General features: G+C 39.7%; 1 protein-coding gene and 1 pseudogene across 6 annotated transcripts in view; one reads left to right on the top strand and one right to left on the bottom strand.

Moving 5' to 3' along the window:
• KHDRBS2 (KH RNA binding domain containing, signal transduction associated 2) overlaps positions 1-13,439 on the top strand; it is a 546,959-nt gene that overhangs the window by 489,669 nt on the left and 43,851 nt on the right. The window lies entirely within an intron of this gene.
• On the bottom strand, positions 4,464-5,754 carry LOC110261505 (annotated as a pseudogene).

Raw genomic sequence — 13,439 nt, 5'->3', positions numbered from 1 at the left:
GATTCCTTAAATACATAGGCAGCATCACCAATTGACTGCCTTGAAAAATAACACTCATTGAAATGTTTCCAGTCCAAAAATTAAAATGATGCTGAGGCCACTCTATTCCTGTCTATGGGGAGCAGTAGAGGAGACGATGAACATTGTGTTTGGGGCTCCACTCAGTGAAGGTGTGATGCTCCATCAGGACAGGGAGGGGAAGGTCCAGACTTGGGGAGAAAAGGAGGTGTACCTTCCTTGGAGCCAGAGTCACCAAATCCACTCACTTCTCTGGGTGAATATCATGAGGCTGAGCTCAGAGGTAGGAGGATAAAAATTAGCCGCCACCACAGTGATGACTGTCCATAAGCTGATTACTTACACGTATCTTCTTATTTATTTCTTTATAATAACTTGAAATATTAAGTATTTTATCTCCATTTTAGAGTGAAAATGCACATTTGTCCTTTGTGTAAATGTGTTGTCAGGCTCTAGGAATACAATGGTGTACACAATAGATATTGTCCCTCCCTGATTCCTCTGTTGAGAATTGTGTTCCTACATGTAAAAAATTGTGCCAAACTCTAAACCATGGATGCCGTAGAAGGTCAGAGAACATTGCTCGTGTAACAAATATTCATCTAATGGCTAAAATGTGTGGGCCATTGTTCTCAGTCCTAAAGGTACTGCAGTGAACAATCTCTTGAAGCTTACATTCTGATGATTAGACATTTATAAATCACTTTTTAATGGAATTTTTATTTACAAAATATAGTTACTGTTTTTTTACACCTATCACATACATTTGAGAAAAATATCAGCTATGAACCTCACTTTACAGAATTACATGCATTGAAATCAATGGCAGGGATAATATCTGACTGCATGGTTATGATATGAGATTTCAATTTCTGAATTATTTACATTTTAAAATGTTAATACCAAGTAAGGAATAGGGAAAAGTGTGTGAATACTTGTTTTTCATGGTGCAGCTCTCACAGAAAACAGTGCAGCTGAGAAAGGAGCCCACTCAAAAGCCAGGACTCCAGCAGTTGGGGCCCCTCTCACCACCCATAATCCTCTCTGCTCACTGTGACTCATCTCTGCTCATACTGGGCCACAGGATGCAGCTGAGAACTTGGAACAGAAGCCCTATGTTTCAAATGATGCATGTGGGAAATGAATTGTATATTTTTATAATTTCTTTTTTTTTCTTTTTTTGCCACAGTTGCTTAGAAACTTAAATAGATACGGAAGTATGATTGACCTAAAAAATAAGTTATTTTTTCTTACTCTCGGAGTTCCCATCATGGCACAGCGGAAGTGAATCCGACTAGGAACCATGAGGTTGGGGGTTTGATTCCTGGCCTTGCTCAGTGGGTTAAGGATCCAGCGTTGCCATGAGCTGTGGTGTAGGTTGCAGACGAGGCTTGAATATGGCGTTGCTGTTGCTCTGGTGTAGGCCAGCAGCTGTAGCTCCAATTAGACCCCTAGCCTGTGGACCTCCATATGCTATGGATGTGGCCCTAAAAAGACGAAAGACAAAAAAAATAAAATAAAATAAAATAAAATATTTTTTCTTACTCTAAAAATAATACACATATTATAGAAAATTTAGGTTAAAAAAGAAGGAAATGTAAATTATAATCCTATATGTATTTATTCTTTACTTTTTTGTTATATATTTTACCAATTTTCAAATCCATCGTGATACACATTTTATATAAAAAGAGAATACAATATACTCTGCTGTATAAAAATTCCTTTAAGTTTTTCCCATCCTAAAGAGGTTTTTTTTTTTAACTCTTAACCCTTACAATAATACCGTAACAAAATTCAGTTTAATATATTTTCACATGCACCATTATAATTAACCATTAATATGTAGATTTGAAAGGAAATACTCTTTTTTGTATAACCAGAAAATATATGGCTGTCATGTCAGTCCATATGGTCCCGAGATTTAACTTTTGAGAGTGCTCATGTTTCCTACACAGACAACAGAAAAAGGACAAAGTCAAATGCTAGTAAAGAGAAAGCGCTCAGCATCACAACCTTGAAGCCTCGTTGAATTAATAGGCATTCTCTGCACTCACATTTAGGTATTGGGTGATTGGGAGCAGTTAAGTTCAGGCTTTTTGGTCACAGGTTGCTCCTCTTGTCATGTCCAAGTGGGCAGGTGATAACAGTTAAACATGCATGTGGAACAATTTGAGGACCCGCTCGTGTCAAGAATAGATTGATGCTTTTCACTAATTTTTCATACCTCACATGTTAACTAGCATATTAACAAGTGTCCATTCATAGCTTATCTTTAATGAACTGTGCACGGTCTTTTAAATTAATAACATTTACTCCAAAATGTAAATCTCGAATCTCTGCTTTTTCATTTACATCCTGAATTACTAATTCCTCTCTGTTACATCTTGGCTGTCTCATGGATACAGCTCTGTATTTTTAAAAAATTAACAGCTTCCATTCTCAGTTTCCTGGCAATACCAGGACTTGGACAGCATGTGAGGAGGCTCAAAATCAGTGGCCCCAGACACCCTCCTCTTCTGCTCAAGTTAGAGGGAAGACCAGTGGGGAAAGTGTAGGAAAGATATTGAGAGAGGAGCAAGGAATGCTGTCCAGGATAACTGGGTCCTGCATTCCAAAGACTCGGTGGAGGGGGGAGGATCTCATTCAGCGTTCCTTCAGGAATGAAATAAACCACTAGAAGTAAAAATCCAGTCAGTCAGTGTGACACTCCACTCTGAATCTTTACACCGTGTTTCGGTATCACCAGGTGGAAATCATATTTGTCTCTTCTGGGACATAATTCATACTGAAGTAACAAATACCTGACTTCAGTGAATATCACGTGTCCTTAATCACAATTAAATTGTTCAAGATACTTTTGTGCAGTTTAATATTAAATTATTTCTTGTAATAATGTAAATATAAAATGGCAAATATTTTAAATCATATTAGCATGAAAAGTGATATAATTACATTTATTTACTATATAAAATATATAATAACCTGTGTGTATTTTTCACATATTAATAACTACTAAATATCTCATTGATGTTACATGATTATTAAATTAATATTTATTTATTTACTTGACTTCTGTCTTTTTAGGGCCACACCTGTGGCATATGGAGGTTCCCAGGCTAGGGGTTGAATTGGAGCTGTAGCTGCCAGCCTATGCCATAGCCACAGCAATGCCAGATCCGAGGCATGTCTGCAACCTACACCACAGCTCACGGCAATGCCAGATCCTTAACCCACTGAACGAGGCCAGGGATTGAACCCGCACCCTCATGGTTCCTAGTTAGCTTCATTTCCGCTGCACCAGGGTGGGAACTCCTAAATTAATATTAAATGTTAATTTTCTGATAACTTGAATTTATTTTTGGAACACAAATATTTGACTTACAGATATTCCAAACCAGCTTTTGCATTTTAAAAATATTGCCTAATTTATCAGAATCATTATAATTGTTTTGGATATGCCTAAATAGCTCGTAATTCAATAAGGGTGCATTTTTAAATACAGTGCATGGATCAGCTTGTCTTGCCAATGCTTCACATAGAAACATCCTCTTAATTCGGAGACCGACAGCTAAGAATGGACAGCAATATTGTCAGAGAAGAGAGCTGTTTATTAACATGTATTTAATGTGCAGACCGAGGAGCTAATTATGGATCTATTCTGTAGTGGCATTTTTGATGACAGCTGTGTGGAAGCAAGGAGAGTAATATTAATACACTGTCTTGAAATGAATGAAAGCAAAAGAATTTTTGTGCCCCATTCGAGGGCATTCGAGTGCCTCACTTCAAGCTGATTGCAGAACACCATTGCATTCATTTTGTGTTGAGGAGCTGGAATGATTGTCCCAGAGGGAAAATAAGCCTTGCATTGATTAATCTCTGAAAACAGCAAAGGGAAATGAAGTTACCTGGCAATCATGTCACTATGTGATTCAAGAACAAACACTGTCCATTTGCAACAGTAAATAGAAATAGACATTTGAGGAAATTGATTTTATAAATGTAGATGAATTTTCTTAATATGGGCAAGAATTTATCAGTCATTTAAAAAAGTAATATATACAAAGTATTTACCTTATGATTTATTAATACTGAAGTTTTGAAAAATATCGGGAAATACTCTGATTTATTCAATTTTAACTTTAAAATAGATTTTTAAATTATTTTAAAGTATAGCTTTTTTTTTCCAAAGACAAATTTTATTTAAATAAGGGTTTACAACTAGCATCCATGAGGACACGGGTTCAGTCCCTGGTCTTGCTCAGTGGGTTAAGGATCCGGTGTTGCCATGAGCTGTGGTGTAGGTCACAAACACAGCCCCGATCTGGCGTTGCTGTGGCTGTGGTGCAGGCCAGCAGCTACAGCTCTGATTGGACCCCTAGCCTGGGAACCTCCATATGCCTCAGGTGCGGCCCTAAAAAGACAAAAAAAAAAAAAGACATAAATAAGGATTTAAATACATTACATAACATTAAAACTGAAGGAAAAATAAAACATCAAAAGCAAGTTTGTTACTTTGCATGGCTTTGGGCAGCTGTTGCTAGTAAGTTGCAATCTCTACAGCTAGAGATTGTTCCGGTTGAAATTTGTTCCCTTGTCAAAAGTTTTACCTGTTAGAAGGTTGGCCTCCCATTCCATTTGGACATCAATTAGCTAGGATATGTCTGGTCAGAAAGACCTTGGTGGCAAGCCACATGTCCTGTCACCTCATTAGAGGGAAGGTGGCTGCTCTAAGCTCTGCCCACCTGGTCACATTGGAGATATTAGGGGATCTTTCCCTGATAATCACAGGCTCCCTCTCTCAATACAGCTGCCTTTGCTGCCTTACCCCACCCTCCACTCTCAGCTTCACCCAGGGCTGTTACGTTCTCTTAGGGCAGGAAACTGTGGAGGGATCGCTGAGGAGCTGCTGGCCAGATAGCCGCCTATGACCTTGGGACTCTGGACTTGGCTGAAATATCAGGTTATTGCTTTGTTTCAGGCTGGACACTGTCAGGTGCCTACTGTTTGACCTCTGTTTAAATGAGGACTTCAAGACTAGACAGCATGGCTCTTTTCAGTTTATTGCATGAAGGAGTTACCTTAGTCCAAGTTAAAAGCAGACCCCAAATGGTTACATGATACAAGCTGTGTGGCTTTTAAACTTGTGACAAAGGACAGAAGGGAAATTCTACCATTTCAAGAAAAATTCTCCCTGAAGCTTCTGTGAGCCAAAAGCACTTAAAACCCATGAACCTTCAGCTGGTCGTCCTTAGCTATCCAGTCTCTACAAGGACCTGGCATATGTTCTTGCACCCCATAGCTGAATTATTTCTCCATATTCTGGATGCTCAGTTACAGTACCAGTGCAGGCAAATTTCTTCTTAAACGCCTTCACTAGTTTCTTTTTATTGCAATCATCAGCAACCCCTTGGACAGTAGGAAGGGTCTTCCTGCCCTTTCTCGGTTGAATTCTTACATGGATGTAATCCTCAGTGCCCGCAGGAAGCGGATCAGCGCCCTTACTTGCATCAGTAAAGGGGTCGAAAGAGTGGAGGTTCTGGATAGTACACATGGGATAAGATTCCTTTCCCTCGGTGAAAACAGCCTGCCAAAGGCTGCAAGAGAAGGTGTGCGGGGGGAGAAGTGTCCTCAGGAAGAGGGCGTGCTCAAGGGGGAGGCTGCTGAGTCCTGGGCTGTGGCTGAGTGACTGGGGCCAAAGTATAGCTGATTTACAAGTTGTGTCAATTTCTACAGTAGAGCAAAGTGACTCAGTCATACACATATGTACATTCTTTTTAAATAGTATTTTCCATCATGGTCTATCCTAGGAGGCTGGGGCAGAGTTCCCTGTGCTGTACAGTAGGACCTCATTGCTTATCTATTCTAAATGGAATAGTTTGCATCTACTAACCCCAAACTCCCCATCTATCCCACTCCCTCCCCACCCCACCCCCACCTTGGCAACCCCAAGTCTGTTCTCCATGTCTGTGAGTCTGTTTCTGTTTATTTGTGCCATATTTTAGATCCCACCTGTAAGTGGTATTAATATAGATTTTTAAACATTATTTTTAATTGAAAGAAGGACTGGAGAAATTGTGCTTCTTAAGTATTTTAAAATCCAGTTGTAAAATTAGGTAGCTAATTTTCTCACTATTTCAGAGGTTGCAGTCAGATAGGTATCTAATTCAACTAGTCTGGATAATAAATGCAGATTATGTTGCCTTGGCAAGAAGCAGCCAAAAAGAGCAGGGCACCTCTCCTTCATTGCTTGCATTGCTCATTTTAAATTAGATATACTTACAATGGTTTCGGTTTTGTTTCAGGCAAACAATGGTTTCAACAGTTTTAGGCAATAGCAGAACCCCCTTTCCAGTATTTCAGATCAGAAATTCTTAACCTCAGTTATACATTTTAGAACCTCTTGGTGAATTTTGAAAAAACAAACAAACAAACAAACAAACACAGTGTCCGGTTATAATCCCAGTTCAGCTCTATCATAATATTTGGATATGAGAACTGAGCATCCATTAGAAGGTTCCTGGGTAGTCCTGCTGAATGCTAAGGGTGAGAATAAGTTTCAGATGGATACACGGGACCATGGTGAAACATGGCCCACAGTCTTAATAGGAGAGGTCAAAACTGTGCCAGCAGAGTTCCTGCCATGGCACAATGGGTTAAAAATCTGACAGTAGCAACTCGGGCTGCTGCGTAGGTGCAGGTTTGATCCCAGGCCTGGTGCAGTGAGTTAAGGATCCAGCGTTGCTACAGCTGTGGTGTAGGTCACAGCTGCAATTCAGATTCAGTCTCTGGCCTGGGAATCTCCATGTGCCATGAGTGCGGCCATTAAAAAAAAGAAAAGAGGAGTTCCCATCATGGCTCAGTGTTAATGAACCTGACTAGTATCCGTAAGGATGCAGGTTTGATCCCTGGCCTCGCTCAGTGGGTTAAGGATCCAGCGTTGCTGTGAGCTGTGGTGTAGGTTGCAGATGCAGCTCAGATCCTGTGGCTGTGGTGTAGGCAAGCAGCTGTAGCTTGGATTTGACCCCTAGCTTGGGAACTTCCATACGCCATGGGTGCGGCCCTTAAAAGATGAAAAAAAAAAAAAAAAAAAAGATTGTAATTCACATGCATCTAACAACTCTGTTGTTGAGCCAATACAACAAGTCATAGGAAAGTTCTTTTATTACTTAATTTTCTGCTGAGTTAATGGTATAATCATTTTCACTTAGGGGAAAGTGAGTGATTCATTTTCAGAATTTGGGGGTGAACTGATCATGTATAAAAAATATATTCAGGAGTTCCAGTCATGGCGCAGTGGTTAATGAATCTGACTAGGAACCATGAGGTTGCGGGTTCGATCCCTGGCCTTGCTCAGTGGGTTAAGGATCCAGCGTTGCTGTGAGCTGTGGTGTAGGTCGAAGACGCAGCTCGGATCCCGGGTTGCTGTGGCTGTGGCATAGGCCGGAGGCTACAGCTCCGATTGGACCCCTAGCCTGGGAACCTCCATGTGCCACGGAAGCAGTCCTAGAAAAGGCAAAAAGTCAAAATATATATATGTATATATATATTCAATATGACATGGATTTGTATTTAGAGTAAACAAAAAAAAAAAAAAGAATTGCTTTTAAAAGAGATCAGAGCAAGAAATAAAAAGCTGGGAGAACGTTTTCTTGCCAAGATGGAAATACACCAAGGAAGAAAATGTGTATCCAGGAGATATGCCACCTTAGTGAATCTTTGCTAAATTTCCAGAGTTTGGGGAGATTATCTTGTTTATTGAAAGAGGGCATGAATTAAAAAAAAAAAAAAGACTAAGACGCATGGTTCTGAAATAAATGTGCTATATACCTCATTTATCAAATATGTAATAATTTATGTAATGCCTCAGTGGGGACTGATATATATAGATTGCTGAGAAAGTATACCAGTTGAAAATGTAATTATAGTTATTGATGACTTATAATTGATGTCATTTTGTATCGAACAAATTACTTAACCATACCAGTACCTTCTCAAACATTTAGCTCAGTGGTAATAAGACGTATCAGGGAGGAAAATAGGCCAGTCTCTGGAGTCTGGCCATCATCCAGGAAGATTTCAGGAGGAGTGCCTCATGCTTAGGGCAGTGCCACAGAGGACCAGACAGGTACCCAGAGGCTCTTGGCAGAGGAAATGCCAACGTGGGCAAAGAGCTAAGGTTCAGGTTGCTGAGAAGACTGAGGAGCACCAATGAAAAGACTAGTGTGGGAGCCAGTCAGGCCAGACGCCACAGACTAGCCTCTGTTTACACACCAGTTACATGTTTGGTTGCCCAGGTGACCAGACTAAAAAGCCCAGAGCTTTTATTCTCGAGATCTTATCTCCAATGGAAGAGGGAAGTTACGTACGTAAATTTCTTTTTTTTCCTTTTTTCATTTCCGTATTATTTTTATTGTTTCTATTATAATTGATTACGTACAGTTGATTACATACTTAATTAAAATATTGACCAGCTGGCTACCATGTGGGGGTTCCCATTACTTCCTTAGGCTTGATAATTTGCCAGAATAACTCCTAGAACTGCGAAAAGTGATATACTCATATTAGCTTTATTTTAGCCATAGACTAGAAAGCAAAGCCAGCAAGGGGACAGACACAGAGGGCAAGGACTGGGCACATCCCAAATGTGAAGTTTTTCACATCTTCAGGGCAGCATTGTTCTCCTGCACATGGTGTGTAACAACAAAGTCGTGCCAACCGGAAGCTCATGGAAAACCTCAGAGCCCAGTGCTTTTATTCTGGTTTTAATCTGTAGACGTGATTGGTTAAATCATCCCTCTCCAGCCTCCCCTTCCCCGCAGGGTGGGCTGGTGTCACATGGTCAAATCCCAAAGCCTCTAATCTCATAGTTGGTCTTTCTGTCGGGACCAGTCCCCAAACCCAGAGCCTCATTAGCATAAACTGTCAGGTGGGGCCAGAGGGGCCACCACATGTAACAGAAATGTTCCAGTGACTCCAGGAAATTCCAGAGTTTAAAGCTTACCTCGCAGTAACCAGGGACGAAGGTGGCCACAAGTGCTGCCACACAGGTATTGAGATGAAAGCATCCATCTGATAAAGCAGGAAGAGGCTTGTGGGGCAAGAGTACAGGGAGTCAGCGTCTCATCTGGCCCAGTTTAAAGTCTGATTTGTTTTTCTAACTCCCTAAACTTGGAGTTGGTCTGAGACTCCAATCTGAGCCCATTTCTCTTCTCAAGTATGTCATTATTTTCCAGAAATGACAGCGAGGTAGGGAGTATAAGGCAATCCAAAAACTACAAGTTCAGACTGTCTACAAAGTTTTGACACCAGGTCTGCTTCCTTCACTGAATTAAAGACATTATTGGAATTCTTTGAAAATCATAAAATATTTTATGTCACCATTCCTATTCTTCCTTCTGCTATTTCCAATAAAGTCCTTACGTGCATTTCAAAGGAAGAGGTCTGTGGATGAATTCTTCAGGCTTTTGATCAATTCAGGATTTTATTCAACAATGATAAAAGTGGGGTTTTTTTAGGCTTAAAGCAGAGAAGCCTCTATATTGTGACCAACTATCATTTACCATTTTTTTATGCATCTTCCATTTTGGTTTTTCATACTTTATTATGTTTAGATATCATTCTCTTATCATTCATCATGCCAATAAGCATAGTTCTTAATTCCACCTTTCTTTTTTGGTCATGCCTGTGGCATGTGGAAGTTCCCTGTCCAGGGCTGGAACCTACCCCACAGCAGCCACCTGAACCACAGCAGTGACACCAGATCCTTAACCTGCTGTGTCACAAGGGAATTCTGCATCTTCCATTTTGGAAATCATTTTTCTTTCTTTTTTTTTTTTTGTCTTTTTGCCATTTCTTGGGCCGCTCCCGCAGCATATGGAGGTTCCCAGGCTAGGGGTCTAATCGGAGCTGTAGCCACCGGCCTACGCCAGAGCCACAGCAATGCAGGATCCGAGCCGCGTCTGCGACCTACACCACAGCTCACGGCAACGCCGGAACCTTGACCCACTGAGCAAGGGCAGGGATCGAACCCGCAACCTCATAGTTCCTAGTCGGATTCGTTAGCCACTGCGCCACGACGGGAACTCCGGAAATCATTTTTCTAACCAGCTTGTTCATTTCCTTTTTATGTCAAAGATCTTATCTCCAAAGTAAGAGGGAAGTGACATACTTTATTTTTTTTTTCATTTTTTAAAGATTTTTATTGTTTCTATTATAGTTGATTACATACTTAATTTAAAATATTGAGGTGTTCTCACCCTGGCACAGTCAGTTAAAGATAGAACTGCAGTGGCTTAAGTTTGTTGGGCATTTTTTTTTTTTTAACTCCCCTGGAGCTCACAGTAAGAAATAGCAGTGATGTTCTCTTGTGGCAGAGTGGGTTAAAGATCTGGTGTTGTCACTGTAGCAGCTTGGGTCTCTCATATGGCTCAGGTTTGATCCCTGTCCCAGGAACTTCCACATGCTGTGGTCATTGGCCCAAAAACAAACAAACAAACAAATATATATGTATATATAGTAGTAATCCAAATAACTTAATCTTAGTCACAGAAGATAAAATTGCAAAGCCATGCTCTAGTTTGGAAATTAGGTATATACATGAGGTAAGTTTGGGGGTGCTACACAAAGGTTTACATAAAAATGGAGAAAGGTTAAGAAAAATGACCCTAAATTTCCATACCTAGACTGAAAAAAAGAAACTGGAAGAGGATTTAATTCTCATATTCTAAAACCCAGCCATGGCCATAGACACACATTCCATTATGCTGAATTCAAGTTAACAGAGAAATTTCAAGCACTAAGTAGTTGGGCCACAGAGGTATTTCAAAATTTTACCCACAAAAGTTTCTATAATGTTTCTCTTTAGAGAATATTCATATATTTATCACTGTCTTTCTGAATTTACACAATTATATTTTCATCATGTGCCACATTTTAAATATTTATATTTGTTGTTTCTGTCAAGTTTGGACTTTGGAGACAGTTTTTATTTGTTTCATGGTCCAGATAGTCAGTTGGAAATATGCACTTTCAAAAGCCACTTAGGGACTTCACCTAAGAACTTCTTCAAAGACTAAAATGGATATTACCACTTCTTAGGAAAATTTTTTGGTATCTAGGACAAGTTCCCAGGTAATCAAGAGAAGCTCTTCAAAAGTCCGAAAGACTCAACCCACCTCTCTCTTGTGGGAGCACTGCCAGAAATCTTCATCATTCTTAAGATGAATTAAAATCATAAGTGATCAAATAAGCCAGTCCATAAACATTTACTAATTGTTAAGGATATCATAAGCTTTTTCTCAATATAGTAAGCAAAATGATTCATTTGCCAAAATTTAACAGGTATTTAAACTTTAAGTCTTTTGCACTTGAAACTTTTGCATTTAAACTGGTTTGTTTTACTGGTTCCTTCTCCTAATTGGTCCATTTCCATGTCACATAAGATGGCCTTTCTTTTGAGAAAAAAAAATTTTAAGTCTTAACTTTATCAATAACACTACTTGTATTTTGAAACCTAAGAAAGTTTTTCTATAAATACCATAGAATACTTGTACTTCAGGGACCAAAGTTGACAAGTCCAATTGTCTAAAATGAAATCCAGGTCAGATCATGTTAGGCCTTGCAGAGAATTCCTTGCTAAAAATTTTGGACTTGATCCTGGGTATGCTACAGGCATAGTCAACTGTACTTGGACAAGTCCCTTGCTCCAGAAGGTAAAGAAAAGTAGGGAGTGTACACACACACACACACACACACACACACACACACACACACATATGCACACACAGCAGGAATTACATATATATGTAATTTGTAAACATTTGTAAATTTGTAAATAGAACATTTGTAAATTATAGCATATATTTATATATGTATATATGCTTAAAATCATGGAAAGGCACAAAAGTTAAGTTAGCTGAGTACTCAAGGCAAAGATGATAATGGCTTGCCATGGAATAGGATTAGTGGGGTTGGAAAGAAATTTATTAGTTAAACACATGTAAAAGAAGAAAAGACAAAGCTTGATGATGTTTAGATCTAATGGACAAAATTGAGAGGATTTTAAGGGTTTTTGATGAGTAACTAGGTAAGTTTTATATAATAGCATTATTCACTGAAATTTGAGCCTTAGAAAGAGTACTTAAAGAATGAGTTTAGGAGTTCCCGTCGTGGCGCAGTGGTTAACGAATCCGACTAGGAACCATGAGGTTGCGGGTTTGGTCCCTGCCCTTGCTCAGTGGGTTAATGATCCGGCGTTGCCGTGAGCTGTGGTGTAGGTCGAAGACGCAGCTCGGATCCCACGTGGCTGTGGCTCTGGCGTAGGCCGATGGCTACAGCTCCGATTCGACCCCGAGCTACGCCGCGGGAACGGCCCAAGAAATAGCAAAAAGACAAAAAAAAAAGAAAAAGAATGAGTTTAGTTTTGAAAAAAGTTCAAAGGAGACACCTAAGGAGATCTGTATTCTGAGCAAAAGTACATTTCTCATATTTATTTAGGGTCTCACTTCTATGTCATGTCCTATAATATACTGAAATAAACTCAAGCATTTACCTTAAATAGTAAAAGAGATGTAATTTTTCATTTATCAGCAGATGTCATTTGTAATCAAGATATCCTGATGAAGAATACTCTCAGAAACCTAATGTTCACTCATTCGTGCCATTTTCCCATTTTAATCCAACTTTTGTTCATTTTTCTATATTGTATATCATTATATCACCATACATATATCACTCTTGACTTGTAGTATGGAAAGTGCAGTTGACACTTTTCTTATTGTTTTTGCTACTTGAACTGTCCAGGGGTATGAACCCGATATCAGCTGGCCTCTACCTGCAGCAATTTTCCAGTCACTTTCATTACCACCACCTTCTACATCAGCATCAATGCCAGTGTGTCTGTTTCTAGTAATCCCTTTTCTTATATCTGTGCTTCCTTCAACTCTAGTCCGATGCATGAAATCTGCTGTCTAATGAAAGACTGAATTCTGATGGAAAGACCCAGGGAGCCCAGTTTCTAGATCACATAAGTCACTATAAACCCAATGTTGAGTCCTTGGCCCTTGGAGGGAACACTGCCTTTCCCTTCTGGGCGCATAGACTTTACAAAAGCCATTTACCATAATACTCAAGAGCTTGCTTGCTTATTTCTTGTTTTTTGGCTTGGTCCCACAACATTGAGGTTACTGGAAGTCAGATTATGAGAGAAATGAGGGGTTTTCCTACCTAGTATGCTAATACCTCCTTATTTTCCAGCCTGTTCATTTGGAAAAGCTGACGGATGATCTTTTTTTCCTTTACTGACTGTCTGCTTAAATTTTACTCCAGCCCACATCCTGCTGCTCTGTCACTGACTTTTGTTTCACACAGTGAATCTAACCCTGGACCGTGAATCATTCAGGGAAGCATTAAAACTAGCA

Source organism: Sus scrofa, chromosome 7 (assembly GCF_000003025.6).
Source record: "Sus scrofa isolate TJ Tabasco breed Duroc chromosome 7, Sscrofa11.1, whole genome shotgun sequence".
Classification (NCBI taxonomy): Eukaryota; Metazoa; Chordata; class Mammalia; order Artiodactyla; family Suidae; genus Sus; species Sus scrofa.
The sequence above is the reverse complement of the archived record's forward strand: the minus strand, read 5'-3'. Positions and strand labels throughout refer to the sequence as shown.